This window comes from Salvelinus fontinalis, chromosome 10 (genome assembly GCF_029448725.1).
Source record: "Salvelinus fontinalis isolate EN_2023a chromosome 10, ASM2944872v1, whole genome shotgun sequence".
In the NCBI taxonomy this organism is placed as follows: domain Eukaryota; kingdom Metazoa; phylum Chordata; class Actinopteri; order Salmoniformes; family Salmonidae; genus Salvelinus; species Salvelinus fontinalis.
Window position 1 is genome coordinate 44105572 of NC_074674.1, and position 15987 is coordinate 44121558.

The 15987-nt window shown below is 44.0% G+C and overlaps 1 long non-coding RNA gene across 1 annotated transcript; it reads left to right on the forward strand.

Moving 5' to 3' along the window:
* Positions 1-2092: 2092 nt before the first annotated feature.
* LOC129863242 (uncharacterized) lies at positions 2093-15746 on the forward strand. The gene is made up of 4 exons (XR_008760950.1): positions 2093-2231; positions 8848-8900; positions 12365-12430; positions 15310-15746. It is a non-coding gene; the product is annotated as an uncharacterized LOC129863242 (long non-coding RNA).
* The last annotated feature ends 241 nt before the right edge of the window (positions 15747-15987 follow it).

Genomic DNA, 15987 nt, shown 5'->3' on the forward strand with positions numbered 1-15987 from the left:
CCTCTTGCTAGGACCTCTTGCTAGGACCCACTGTCCTCTTGCTAGGACCTCTTGCTGGGACCCACTGTCCTCTCGCTAGGACCTCTTGCTAGGACCCACTGTCCTCTTGCTTGAACCCACTGTCCTCTTGCTAGGACCCACTGGCCTCTTGCTAGGACCCACTGTCCTCTTGCTAGGACCCACTGTCCTCTTGCTAGGACCCACTGTCCTCTTGCTAGGACCCCCTGTCCTCTTGCTAGGACCCACTGTCCTCTTGCTAGGACCCACTGTCCTCTTGCTAGGACCCACTGTCCTCTTGCTAGGACCCACTGTCCTCTTGCTAGGACCCACTGTCCTCTTGCTAGGACCTCTTGCTGGGACCCACTGTCCTCTCGCTAGGACCTCTTGCTAGGACCCACTGTCCTCTTGCTTGAACCCACTGTCCTCTTGCTAGGACCCACTGGCCTCTTGCTAGGACCCACTGTCCTCTTGCTAGGACCCACTGTCCTCTTGCTAGGACCCACTGTCCTCTTGCTAGGACCCACTGTCCTCTTGCTAGGACCCCCTGTCCTCTTGCTAGGACCCCCTGTCCTCTTGCTAGGACCCCCTGTCCTCTTGCTGGGACCCCCTGTCCTCTTGCTGGGACCCCCTGTCCTCTTGCTGGGACCCCCTGTCCTCTTGCTAGGACCCCCTGTCCTCTTGCTGGGACCCACTGTCCTCTTGCTAGGACCCACTGTCCTCTTGCTGGGACCCACTGTCCTCTTGCTACGACCCCCTGTCCTCTTGCTAGGACCCCCTGTCCTGTTGCTAGGACCCCCTGTCCTCTTGCTAGGACCCACTGTCCTCTTGCTACGACCCCCTGTCCTGTTGCTAGGACCCACTGTCCTGTTGCTAGGACCCACTGTCCTCTTGCTACGACCCCCTGTCCTGTTGCTAGGACCCACTGTCCTCTTGCTAGGACCTCTTGCTAGGACCCCCTGTCCTGTTGCTAGGACCCACTGTCCTGTTGCTAGGACCCCCTGTCCTCTTGCTACGACTTCTGACCTCAAGGGTGTTTTCCTGCTTTCTACAGCTTCCTTTATTTATATCTCATTTAAAGTTAGGTCTATTTATTTAGAGGTTATCTTTTTTGGGCGTTCAAATTCTGTCTGGCGTTTCCGACTGTGAAGATTCGCTTCAATGACCCTATAATTCCGAAACTTTTTTTTACTGATTTGGAAAGTTGTGACGTTTCAATCTTTCACCTTCTCATCCAAAAGTTTACAACTCATCAATCCCACAAGCACCCCATCAGTCCTAATGTTTGGTTGTGCTGGTCACCTCCTTCCACTTACCAGACGTACTGTGAAGTATCAAATAAATGTTTTAACCTTTATTTTAACTAGTCAAGTCAGTTAAGAAACAATTCTGATTTACAGCGACGACCTACCGGGGAACAGTGGGTTAACTGTCTTGCTCTGGGGAACAGTGGGTTAACTGTCTTGTTCTGGGGAACAGTGGGTTAACTGTCTTGTTCTGGGGAACAGTGGGTTAACTGTCTTGTTCTGGGGAACAGCGGGTTAACTGCCGTGTTCAGGGGAACAGCGGGTTAACTGCCGTGTTCAGGGGAACAGCGGGTTAACTGCCGTGTTCAGGGGAACAGAGGGTTAACTGCCGTGCTCAGGGGAACAGTGGGTTAACTGCCGTGTTCAGGGGAACAGCGGGTTAACTGCCGTGTTCAGGTGAACAGTGGGTTAACTGTCTTGTTCTGGGGAACAGTGGGTTAACTGACTTGTTCAGGGGAACAGTGGGTTAACTGTCTTGTTCTGGGGAACAGTGGGTTAACTGCCGTGTTCAGGGGAACAGCGGGTTAACTGCCGTGTTCAGGGGAACAGTGGGTTAACTGCCGTGTTCAGGGGAACAGCGGGTTAACTGCCGTGTTCAGGGGAACAGCGGGTTAACTGCCGTGTTCAGGGGAACAGCGGGTTAACTGCCGTGTTCAGGGGTAGAAAGACACATTTGAACCTTGTCAGCTCGGGGATTCGATCTAGCAACGTTGTGGTTACTGTCCCAACGCTCTAACCACTAGGCTACCTGCCACCCCAACGCTCTAACCACTAAGCTACCTACCACCCCAACGCTCTAACCACTAGGCTACCTGCCACCCACATTTCCTTTATAAGTGGCCCTGGCCACCAGAATCTACCTCTTCTCCATTATAATTGCGGGTGAAATATTTTGGACAGAACTATTCCTTTTCTGAGGATGTTAAGGTATTGGACACAGCGGTAGGGTTTTACCATTAACTTGGACTTTAATTGCTTATAGATAATGTGTATCTTATGTATGAATTGTTTCATATATTCAGATAGTTAAGCACCCTTATATTGTATAATTGTATGGTATAGTCTTTAATACTGAATTAGTATAATTGTACAGATAATACTTTAATTCTGAATTAGTATAATTGTATTGTAAACTCTATAATCCTGAATTAGTATAATTTTATTGTAAACTCTTTAATACTGAATTAGTATACTTTTATTGTATAGTCTTTAATACTGAATTAGTATAATTGTATAGATAATACTTTAATTCTGAATTAGTATAATTGTATTGTAAACTCTATAATCCTGAATTAGTATAATTTTATTGTAAACTCTTTAATACTGAATTAGTATACTTTTATTGTATACTCTTTAATACTGAATTAGTATAATTTTATTGAAAACTCTTTAATACTGAATTAGTTGCACTCTACTGTACGCTTGAGGTACAGTATGAGGTACATTTTCACAACTCTTACAGCAGACAATCAATCATTTGTTTTAAAACTCTTAAGTAAATTTTCAATTGACTAAAGTACAGCACACATAATCATTTGTCACTTTATCACCACACTTAATCAGGGTTTCATCTAGAAATACATGTTTCACATTGTAATACATGTAATGCTCACATTACTTTTAATATGATTCTCTTCTCTTTTCTTAAAATACATGTGGCTCTGACTGCTTTTAATTAATGATCACTTAAACATTTGGTAAACTTATAGATTTTACATGTCAACTTGTTTGTCTTATACAGATTTTGACAACTACATAATGAAAATGTAAAGTCTGTAAAGTAGAAACATTAAAACTATGATATACAGTGCATTCGGAAAGTATTCAGACCCCACATTTTGTTACGTTACAGCCGTATTCTAACATGTATAAAAAGAAAAAAGAAATCCCTCATCAATCTACACACAATACCCCATAATGACATCACAATACCCCATAATGACATCACAATACCCCATAATGACATCACAATACCCCATAATGACAAAGCAAAAACAGGTTTTTAGAAATGTTTGCAAATGTATACAAAGGTATTCAGACCCTTTCTTTACTCAGTACTTTGTTGAAGCTCCTTTGGTAGCGATTACAGCCTCGAGTCTTGTACTGTATTGACTATGTACTGTATTGTATATGTACTGTATGTAACAAATCAAAGTGTATTGGTCGTGTAGAAGGATTAGCAGAAGTTACAGCAGGTGCAGTGCAGGGGTGCAACTTTGGTTTTAGAAGTGGGGGGGACAAAACTTGGTGGTGGGTCTGGGGGTCTCCCATTTTTGGGGTCATCTAAAGCTAATTTCCTGCATTTATACACAATCTAATATGACCCATGGCCCTTCTAGCTGTCTCTATTTAGAGCAACATGAAGTAAGCAAAAATGCCCACAGTCATCAAGCTAGGCAAGAGATCATTATTAAATATGTTTAAGTGATTGATAAGACTAAACTAGATCCATGATAATTCAATAATCAATACTGCTTTGCAACTTAAAACAATAGCGTAACAAATGAACAACTCTAACAAATAAAGTAAAATAACGTTTGATTATTAATTGTTAATTATTAGGACATCCTCAAATTTCAGCCAGCCCACCCAGCCACCCAGCCAGCCCACCCAGCCAGCCCACCCAGCCAGCCCACCCAGCCAGCCCACCCAGCCAGCCCACCCAGCCACCCAGCCAGCCCACCCAGCCAGCCCACCCAGCCAGCCCACCCAGCCAGCCCACCCAGCCAGCCAGCCAGCCAGCCAGCCAGCCCACCCAGCCAGCCCACCCAGCCAGCCCACCCAGCCAGCCCACCCAGCCACCCAGCCAGCCCACCCAGCCAGCTCACCCAGCCAGCCCACCCAGCCAGCCCACCCAGCCAGCCAGCCAGCCCACCCAGCCAGCCCACCCAGCCAGCCCACCCAGCCACCCAGCCAGCCCACCCAGCCAGCCCACCCAGCCAGCCCACCCAGCCACCCAGCCAGCCCACCCAGCCAGCCCACCCAGCCAGCCCACCCAGCCAGCCAGCCAGCCCACCCAGCCAGCCCACCCAGCCAGCCAGCCAGCCCACCCAGCCAGCCCACCCAGCCAGCCCGAGCCGCCTGCACGCCCAACCCGCACCAGTCTAGTCAATAACTCAACTCTCTCCCCAACACAACTTCCTTCCTATATTTTGTTTCATGTCTGAAAGTTGCACCCCTGAGTTTGGCGATTGTGAATTATTTTTTATCAAAGCGGTCCCCAGAGAAAGAAGGCCATGCCATGCTGGTCGCTTGCCCCAAACGAGTTTAAGAAAGGCTGGTATAGGGGATGCATTTCTTTCTTGTTTTGGACTTTCTGCATTATTTGCGTATTGGTATTGTATTGTAATGCTATTAAATCACTGGTCTGTAGGAGCTATAAACAGAAGCATTACACTGCACCAGGGGCATGACCGACCCCCCCCCCCCCCCCCCCCCACACACACACACACACACACACACACACACACACACACACACACACACACACACACACACACACACACACACACACACATATTCTGAAATTGCATGTTTGTCCCCCACAGTTTCATCATTGCACTGTGATACAAAACGGTGGTGTGATTTAGGACTGCACAGACACCACAGAGCGTGCAGACAGGCTGAGTGAAGACAAAGCTGGTGTAGAGGACCAGCACGGGATGAACAGAGAAAGCTACTGTCTGTGTTGCATTTTTTGAGTTGTAACAACAAGCGGAGCAGAAACTGACTACTATTTAGTTGACTGATCTAGCTGTCAAGGTAACTGCTGTTTGACAGAAGAAAAACAATATTTATTCCCAGTGCTGAGCTAGTAGTGTAACTGACATCAAATCCCCACAAAAATTGTCCCATGCTCCGAATACAACAGTTGTAGACCTTACAGTGAAATGCTTCCTTACAAGCACTTATCCAACAATGCAGTTTTAAGAAAAATAAGTGTTAAGTAAAAAACGGATAAGTAAAAAATTTAAAATAAAAGTAACAAGTAATTAAAGAGCAGCAGTGAAATAACAGTATCAAGGCTATATACAGGGGTACCGGTACAGAGTTAATGTTCCGGGGGGATTTGATTAGCTGTTCAGGAGTCTTATGACTTGGGGGTAGAAGCTGTTAAGAAGCCTTTTGGACCTAGACTTGGTGCTCCGGTACCGCTTGCCGTGCGGTAGCAGAGAGAACAGTCTATGACTAGGGTGGCTGGAGTCTTTGAAATTTTTTCGGGCCTTCCTCTGACTCCGTCTGGATGGCAGGAAGCTTGGCCCCAGTGATGTATTGGGCTGTACATACTACCCTCTGTAGTGCCTTGCGGTCAGAGGCCGAGGACGAGCAGTTGCTATACCAGGCAGTGATGCTACCAGTCAGGATGCTCTCGATTGTGCAACTGTAGAACTTTTAGAGGATCTGAGGACCCATGACAAATCTTTTCAGTCTTCTGAGGGGGAATAGGCTTCATCATGCCCTCTTCACGACTGTCTTGGTGTGTTTGAGAATGGGGGCGTGCTCGGTCCTCCTTTTCCTGTAGTCCACAATCATCTCCTTTGTCTTGATCACATTGAGGGAGAGGTTGTTGTCCTGACACCACACTGCCAGGTATCTGACCTCCTGCGCATAGGCTGTCTCATCGTTGTCGGTGATCTGGCCTACCACTATTGTGTCATCGGCAAACGTAATAATTTTTCATCCCATCTCGACTGAGAAGAAGTTCTGTCTGAAGGTAATGAACTAGTTAGCTAGCTAGTAACTATAGCTAACAAACTATTGTAAATTGCTCTGTTCCGTACACATGATCTTACGTTATTGATCTGTCAGTTTCCTTTGTCATTCCCTACTTTTCACACTGAGATGGTATATAAACAGCTTTACAAGCTTCATTGTCGTGGTGCACAGTCAGTACATCACACTGTGCTCGTCATGTCTTAGCGGGATCAGAGGGTGACAGGTGTCCGTCCCAGCGGGGTCCGAAAGCCAGGGAAGACCAGTCTACGGAGCTCAGGTGAATTTTGCAGAGTATTACAATCAATGAATGGATTCAGTTGATGAGTAGGCAACAATGGGAATAATGGGACTTTCAATTATTAAACCATTGATTTTGTTAATGTGTAATATACTGTACAACAATGTAATTCTTTGCCGTGCCTCATCTGAGCAGGATCAGATGGTGACAGGGGTCTCATGAGGGTCAGGCAGCCAGGGAAGACCATTCTGTGATGGAGGTCTCTTCAGGGTCAGGCAGCCAGGGAAGACCAGTCTGTGACGGAGGTCTCTTCAGGGTCAGGCAGCTAGGGAAGACCAGTCTGTGATGGAGGTCTCTTCAGGGTCAGGCAGCCAGGCAAGACCAGTCTGTGACGGAGGTCTCTTCAGGGTCAGGCAGCCAGGGAAGACCAGTCTGTGACGGAGGTCTCTTCAGGGTCAGGCAGCCAGGGAAGACCAGTCTGTGACAGAGGTCTCTTCAGGGTCAGGCAGCCAGGGAAGACCAGTCTGTGACGGAGGTCTCTTCAGGGTCAGGCAGCCAGGGAAGACCAGTCTGTGACGGAGGTCTCTTCAGGGTCAGGCAGCCAGGCAAGACCAGTCTGTGACGGAGGTCTCTTCAGGGTCAGGCAGCCAGGGAAGACCAGTCTGTGACGGAGGTCTCTTCAGGGTCAGGCAGCCAGGGAAGACCAGTCTGTGACAGAGGTCTCTTCAGGGTCAGGCAGCCAGGGAAGACCAGTCTGTGACGGAGGTCTCTTCAGGGTCAGGCAGCCAGGGAAGACCAGGCTGTGACGGAGGTCTCTTCAGGGTCAGGCAGCCAGGGAAGACCAGTCTGTGACGGAGGTCTCTTCAGGGTCAGGCAGCCAGGGAAGACCAGTCTGTGACAGAGGTCTCTTCAGGGTCAGGCAGCCAGGGAAGACCAGTCTGTGACGGAGCTGATGGGAAGTTTTGCTCATACAACACTTTATTTCAGGGTTCACACAAGGTGCCTAAAGTTTTTGAATTTGGCACTGAAAATCAAGTACTGGAATACCTTGAAAATCAGACATTTTCTAAAGTTGGTACTTGAAAAGTACTTTAATTAAAATGAGAAGAGAACCGATAATGACGAAATATATTTATGTAAAATATTAGATAAATGTATTGGTCTTGCGAATTAATTTCCAGGCAGACTAACGCGTTTAGTTTCCTCATGTGTTTCGCACTGTGGTTGCCAGGCGAGTCGCTCATTCCACCCACACCGTGGTTGCCAGGCGAGTCGCTCATTCCACCCACACCGTGGTTGCCAGGCGAGTCGCTCATTCCACCCACACCGTGGTTGCCAGGCAGGTACAGAACAGACTGATTAGGCACATTGCCAAACGTCACACCGGTAGCTAAAATGCCGGGCAAATGTAGATTCAAATCCTGCCTTTTTGTGGGTATGGAAAATGTCTGCGATCTTTTATTTCAGCTCATGAAACATGGGAACAACACTTTACACGTTGCGTCTTATATTTTTGTTCAGTGTAGCATTGCAATCATGTGTGAATCGTCCCTGAGGAGCCACATGAAGGGAGAGAAGATACAACGCTGCATGCTGCCACTTCTACATTGTGTGTCTGTTTCCCTGCAACAACCTCCAGACATCTTTTGCCAATCACCTCATTCTTGGGGGGGCCCGTGATATTTCAAATTACTAAGCGGGTTGTGGTGGCCGATCACATGCCGTTATCCTCACACAGTCCACCCGCACTTCTCCCGACCTCCGACACTAAAGTTGCCAGGCAAAAGCAGGAACTATTAAATAGTAGATTCCCAAACGCCCAATTAAAACAGTCATTAAGCTGGAATTGTGTAGTAATGTGACCAGGAAAGATCTGTTCACCATTAGGCATGTCCCCAAACTCTGTTCATCACTAGTCAAATTACAGCATCAATACTAACTTAAGTTACCATTCATGTAATTATCTAGTGAAACAACGTATTATTGAGTAGAACTTGTAAGGTAGTGATTTGTAAGTCGCTCTGGATAAGAGCGTCTGCTAAATGACTTACATGTTAAATGTAATGAATACTGTTGCTTTTCTTCATGACGTTGTGGCGATATACTGCCATCTGGTGGCAACTAGAAACAATTGCATAACTACTAACTACTACAAATTGACGGTCCTTAAAAATGCATATTAATGCTTGAAAAAGTACTTGAAAGTCCTTGAATTTGACTTGCCATTGTCTGTACGAACTCTTTTTATTTACTCTGTGCAGCAAACACTGGATAAGCAAGAACCTTCAAAGATTGAAACTATTTTAAGGCAGTCTGACAAACCTCTAAAGTTGATTTCCAAACTGTATCGTAGGTTTGATAGACACTTTTTCCTAATGCCACAGAACATGTCAAACTAAAATGTGAGGACAAACAATGCAAAACGAAAGGTGTTGAATGTAAGACTGCCTGAATTAGAAGTGACTCCAGTTTGGAGTTTTGTACTAAGAGTTTTGAAAATTCACCACATAGTACCAAAGCGATTAAAAGAAACAGTAATATTGTGAGATTTGGTATTCATGTGTGCGTTTGTGTGTTTTTCTCCCCAAGTACACAGATGAGAGGAGTAGAGAGACTCATCTTCCTGTTTTGGCTGCTGCAAGGTATAGCCTGTGCTTGGTCCATTCTTTGATATACTTTGCTTATTGTTTTCACACTTAAACAAGAAAGGCAAACATAGTTTTTGATTGACTACCTCATCTCTGTACCCCAATTATCTTTAAGGTCCCTCAGTCGAGCAGTAAATTTCAAACATAGATTCAACCACAAATACTAGGGAGGTTTTCCAATGACTCACAAAGAAGGGTACACATTGGCAGATGGGTAAAAAAGGTAAAAATTTTAGAAAGCAGATATTGAATATTTTTTGTCCTCAGTACAAAGTGTAATGTTTGGGGCAAATACAAATACAAAAAAGGGCAATGGTGACATCATTGAGGACCTTTAAGGTTGCAGTGACACATCCATAACCTGATCGGAAACCAAACCGCATACCAGAGAGAATACTATAGGCATCAAGAAAGCCAGTCAGTTGATTATTGACAAGTTTTTCCAACACTTTTGATGAACAGGGCAAAATAGAAATAGGCCTATAACAGTTTAAATAAAGGACAAACTGAACAGAAGTAACAGTGGAGAAAATACTACCCTTGTATACCACAAAGATGAACAAGTTTTAGTTCAATGTAAAAGCAGGTAAAAATTCCTGTCAGTATAATTGTACACAGAGTTTCCACACAGGGATGCAATTCTGTTGATGATTTGACACCAGTGAAGTTACCTCATTTCAGATATGATGGTGGTTTTCTTTATTACAACTAACACTCTTCCCATCTCAACATAACTAGCCCTATCTCTGACTAACCCTCTTCCCCATCTCAACATAACTAGCCCTATCTCTGACTAACCCTCTTCCCCATCTCAACATAACTAGCCCTATCTCTGACTAACCCTCTTCCCCATCTCAACATAACTAGCCCTATCTCTGACTAACACTCTTCCCATCTCAACATAACTAGCCCTATCTCTGACTAACCCTCTTCCCCATCTCAACATAACTAGCCCTATCTCTGACTAACCCTCTTCCCCATCTCAACATAACTAGCCCTATCTCTGACTAACCCTCTTCCCCATCTCAACATAACTAGCCCTATCTCTGACTAACACTCTTCCCCATCTCAACATAACTAGCCCTATCTCTGACTAACACTCTTCCCCATCTCAACATAACTAGCCCTATCTCTGACTAACCCTCTTCCCCATCTCAACATAACTAGCCCTATCTCTGACTAACCCTCTTCCCCATCTCAACATAACTAGCCCTATCTCTGACTAACACTCTTCCCCATCTCAACATAACTAGCCCTATCTCTGACTAACCCTCTTCCCCATCTCAACATAACTAGCCCTATCTCTGACTAACCCTCTTCCCCATCTCAACATAACTAGCCCTATCTCTGACTAACCCTCTTCCCCATCTCAACATAACTAGCCCTATCTCTGACTAACCCTCTTCCCCATCTCAACATAACTAGCCCTATCTCTGACTAACACTCTTCCCCATCTCAACATAACTAGCCCTATCTCTGACTAACCCTCTTCCCCATCTCAACATAACTAGCCCTATCTCTGACTAACCCTCTTCCCCATCTCAACATAACTAGCCCTATCTCTGACTAACCCTCTTCCCCATCTCAACATAACTAGCCCTATCTCTGACTAACCCTCTTCCCCATCTCAACATAACTAGCCCTATCTCTGACTAACCCTCTTCCCCATCTCAACATAACTAGCCCTATCTCTGACTAACCCTCTTCCCCATCTCAACATAACTAGCCCTATCTCTGACTAACACTCTTCCCCATCTCAACATAACTAGCCCTATCTCTGACTAACACTCTTCCCCATCTCAACATAACTAGCCCTATCTCTGACTAACACTCTTCCCCATCTCAACATAACTAGCCCTATCTCTGACTAACCCTCTTCCCCATCTCAACATAACTAGCCCTATCTCTGACTAACCCTCTTCCCCATCTCAACATAACTAGCCCTATCTCTGACTAACCCTCTTCCCCATCTCAACATAACTAGCCCTATCTCTGACTAACCCTCTTCCCCATCTCAACATAACTAGCCCTATCTCTGACTAACCCACTTCCCCATCTCAACATAACTAGCCCTATCTCTGACTAACACTCTTCCCCATCTCAACATAACTAGCCCTATCTCTGACTAACCCTCTTCCCCATCTCAACATAACTAGCCCTATCTCTGACTAACCCTCTTCCCCATCTCAACATAACTAGCCCTATCTCTGACTAACCCTCTTCCCCATCTCAACATAACTAGCCCTATCTCTGACTAACCCTCTTCCCCATCTCAACATAACTAGCCCTATCTCTGACTAACCCTCTTCCCCATCTCAACATAACTAGCCCTATCTCTGACTAACCCTCTTCCCCATCTCAACATAACTAGCCCTATCTCTGACTAACACTCTTCCCCATCTCAACATAACTAGCCCTATCTCTGACTAACACTCTTCCCCATCTCAACATAACTAGCCCTATCTCTGACTAACACTCTTCCCCATCTCAACATAACTAGCCCTATCTCTGACTAACACTCTTCCCCATCTCAACATAACTAGCCCTATCTCTGACTAACACTCTTCCCCATCTCAACATAACTAGCCCTATCTCTGACTAACACTCTTCCCCATCTCAACATAACTAGCCCTATCTCTGACTAACACTCTTCCCCATCTCAACATAACTAGCCCTATCTCTGACTAACACTCTTCCCCATCTCAACATAACTAGCCCTATCTCTGACTAACACTCTTCCCCATCTCAACATAACTAGCCCTATCTCTGACTAACACTCTTCCCCATCTCAACATAACTAGCCCTATCTCTGACTAACACTCTTCCCCATCTCAACATAACTAGCCCTATCTCTGACTAACACTCTTCCCCATCTCAACATAACTAGCCCTATCTCTGACTAACACTCTTCCCCATCTCAACATAACTAGCCCTATCTCTGACTAACACTCTTCCCCATCTCAACATAACTAGCCCTATCTCTGACTAACACTCTTCCCCATCTCAACATAACTAGCCCTATCTCTGACTAACCCTCTTCCCCATCTCAACATAACTAGCCCTATCTCTGACTAACCCTCTTCCCCATCTCAACATAACTAGCCCTATCTCTGACTAACCCTCTTCCCCATCTCAACATAACTAGCCCTATCTCTGACTAACCCTCTTCCCCATCTCAACATAACTAGCCCTATCTCTGACTAACACTCTTCCCCATCTCAACATAACTAGCCCTATCTCTGACTAACACTCTTCCCCATCTCAACATAACTAGCCCTATCTCTGACTAACACTCTTCCCCATCTCAACATAACTAGCCCTATCTCTGACTAACACTCTTCCCCATCTCAACATAACTAGCCCTATCTCTGAATAACACTCTTCCCCATCTCAACATAACTAGTCCTATCTCTGAATAACACTCTTCCCAGTCCTAATCGTGATAATCTTTGTTCCAGGTGTCCTCTTCATTGATGGGGTGGAAGAGGCAGACAATGACATAGACCACAGTGCAGACTCGGATGGTGAGTACAAAGCATAGATGTCCAAGAGTACTAGAGCAAACTTACAAAAAAAATGACAGTAGCAAATTATATGAGACATACAGAACCCAGAGTCAATGTTAGATTGGGTTAAATATTATACAACCATGTTTGATCCCTAACGATTCAGTTGTCTTAGCCTCGTTTGATACCTTAACATGGTTAAGTTGTCTTAGCCTCGTTTGACACCTTAACATGGTTAAATTGTCTTAGCCTCGTTTGATACCTTAACATGGTTAAGTTGTCTTAGCCTCGTTTGATACCTTAACATGGTTAAGTTGTCTTAGCCTCGTTTGATACCTTAACATGGTTAAGTTGTCTTAGCCTCGTTTGATACCTTAACATGGTTAAGTTGTCTTAGCCTCGTTTGATACCTTAACATGGTTAAGTTGTCTTAGCCTCGTTTGATACCTTAACACGGTTAAGTTGTCTTAGCCTCGTTTGATACCTTAACATGGTTAAGTTGTCTTAGCCTCGTTTGATACCTTAACATGGTTAAGTTGTCTTAGCCTCGTTTGATACCTTAACATGGTTTACTTGTCTTAGCCTCGTTTGATACCTTAACATGGTTAAGTTGTCTTAGCCTCGTTTGATACCTTAACATGGTTAAGTTGTCTTAGCCTCGTTTGATACCTTAACATGGTTTACTTGTCTCAGCCACGTTTGATACCTTAACATGGTTAAGTTGTCTTAGCCTCAGTTGATACCTTAACATGGTTAAGTTGTCTTAGCCTCGTTTGACACCTTAACATGGTTAAGTTGTCTTAGCCTCGTTTGACACCTTAACATGGTTAAGTTGTCTTAGCCTCGTTTGATACCTTAACATGGTTAAGTTGTCTTAGCCTCGTTTGATACCTTAACATGGTTTAGGTTTCTTAGCTGTCTTTGATGTCTTAACATGGTTTAGGATTCTTAGCTGTCTTTGATGTCTTAACATGGTTTAGGTTTCTTAGCTGTCTTTGATGTCTTAACATGGTTTAGGTTTCTTAGCTGTCTTTGATGTCTTAACATGGTTTAGGATTCTTAGCTGTCTTTGATATCTTAACATGGTTTAGGTTTCTTAGCTGTCTTTGATATCTTAACATGGTTTAGGTTTCTTCGCTGTCTTTGATATCTTAACATGGTTGACTTTTCTAAGACGCATTTGATATCTTTAAAAGGTTACAGTTGTATTAACAATATTATCTACTTTATTTAAATGACCCCCTTCTATATTCCTTCTTTATTTTATCACCTTTTATTTATTATATTGCTGCAATACTCTCTCATGTCCACTGTTATTGTACTTTTGTTTTGCTATTTACATTTTATTCTTGTCTATCTTAATTTTATATTTGTGTAGAAACATATTGTGTCTTTATCTTTCTACCGTTCATTGTTTGATAAGAAACATTTGAAAGAAATGTGCTGTATAAATACAGGTTGATTGATACAGAGTGGAAGTGTGGCTAGCTCAGTGTCGGGATGGGAATGGATCGTTCAAGATAGAAGTTACTGTTTGTCAGACAGCACTGACAAGTGAAAGGGTGTAACTTTGAATACATTTTTCTGGGGATGTCGGATCAATGAGTTCCAGGGTCAACACCCTTCTAGGGGGGGGGGGGGGGGTCAATGGGCATGCCCACCCTATGGAGATTACAACATGATTTTGCTCTGAAATACAATTATCTGAGGTCCCTTAGTCCAGCAGTGAATTTCAAACACAGATTCAACCAAATACATCAGGAGGTTTTCCCAATTGTTTGCAAAGAAGGATACCTATTGAATATCCTACGAAGAATGGTGAAGTTTATATTACACTTTGGATGGTGTATCAAAACACAGAGGCACTACAATGATACAAGTGTCCTTCCTAACTAAGTTGCCAGAGAGGAAAGAAACCGCTCAAGGATTTCACCATGATTCCAACAGTTTAAAACAAGACACTAAACTATTATTGCAAAACATGTGGCCAAGCACTAAACTTCAGGATAAAAATAAGAAACAGAATGGAACTAAGCACAGGCAAAATCCTAGAAAAACAATTGTTTCAGTCTGCTTTCCACCAGACACTGGTAAATGAATTCACCTTTCAGCAGGGCGATAACCAAAAACAGAAGACCAAATCTACACTTGAGCGGGCTTACCAATAAGACAGTGAATGTTCCTGAGTGGCAGAGTTACTTGAAAATCTATGGCAAGACCTGAAGAAGTTTGTCTGGTAAGGATCAACTAACAATTTGACAGAGCTTCCACCGGACGTGCTACCTGTCCCAGACCTGCTGTTTTCAACTCTCTAGAGACCACAGGAGCGGTAGAGATACTCTTAATGATCGGCTATGAAAAGCCAACTGACATTTACTCCTGATTATTATTTGTGAACATTTATGAACATTTGAACATCTTGGCCATGTTCTGTTATAATCTCCACCCGGCACAGCCAGAAGAGGACTGGCCACCCCTCATAGCCTACAACGGAGAAAATACTACCCTTGTACAGTACACCACTTAGATTGACCAGTTTTAGTTCAATGTAAAAGCAGGTAAAAATGTCGGTCAATTTAATTGTGCAAAGAGTTTCTACACAGGGATGCAATTCCGTTGATGATTTGACACCTGTTAAGTTACCTCATTTCAGATATGGTGGTTTTCTTCATTTTCTTCACATACATTTTAACTAACCCTCTCCCCCATCACAAAATATTTAACTATCTCTGACTAACCCTCTCCCCATCACAAAATATTTAACTATCTCTGACTAACCCTCTCCCCCATCACAAAATATTTAACTATCTCTGACTAACCCTCTCCCCATCACAAAATATTTAACTATCTCTGACTAACCCTCTTCCCAGTCCTAATAGTGATTATCTTTGTTCCAGGTGTCCTCTTCATTGATGGGGTGGAAGAGGCAGACAATGAGATAGACCATAGTGCAGACTCGGATGGTGAGTACAAAGCATAGATGTCCAAGAGTACAAGAGCAAACTTACAAAAAAAATGATAGTAGCAAATGATGTGAGACATACAGAACCAACAGTCAATGTTAGATTGGGTTAAATATTATACAACCATGTTTGATCCTTTAACGATTCAGTTGTCTTAGCCACGTTTGATCCCTTAACGATTCAGTTGTCTTAGCCACGTTTGATCCCTTAACGATTCAGTTGTCTTAGCCACGTTTGATCCCTTAACGATTCAGTTGTCTTAGCCACGTTTGATCCCTTAACGATTCAGTTGTCTTAGCCACGTTTGATCCCTTAACGATTCAGTTGTCTTAGCCACGTTTGATCCCTTAACGATTCAGTTGTCTTAGCCACGTTTGATCCCTTAACGATTCAGTTGTCTTAGCCACGTTTGACCCCTTAACGATTCAGTTGTCTTAGCCACGTTTGATACCTTAACAATTCAGTTGTCTTAGCCTCGTTTGACACCTTAACATTATTTTGATTTATTTCTCCTTTATTTAACCAGGTAGGCCAGTTGAGAACAAGTTCCCATTTACAACTGCGACCTGGCCAAGATAAAGCAAAGCAGTGCGACACAAACAACAACACAGA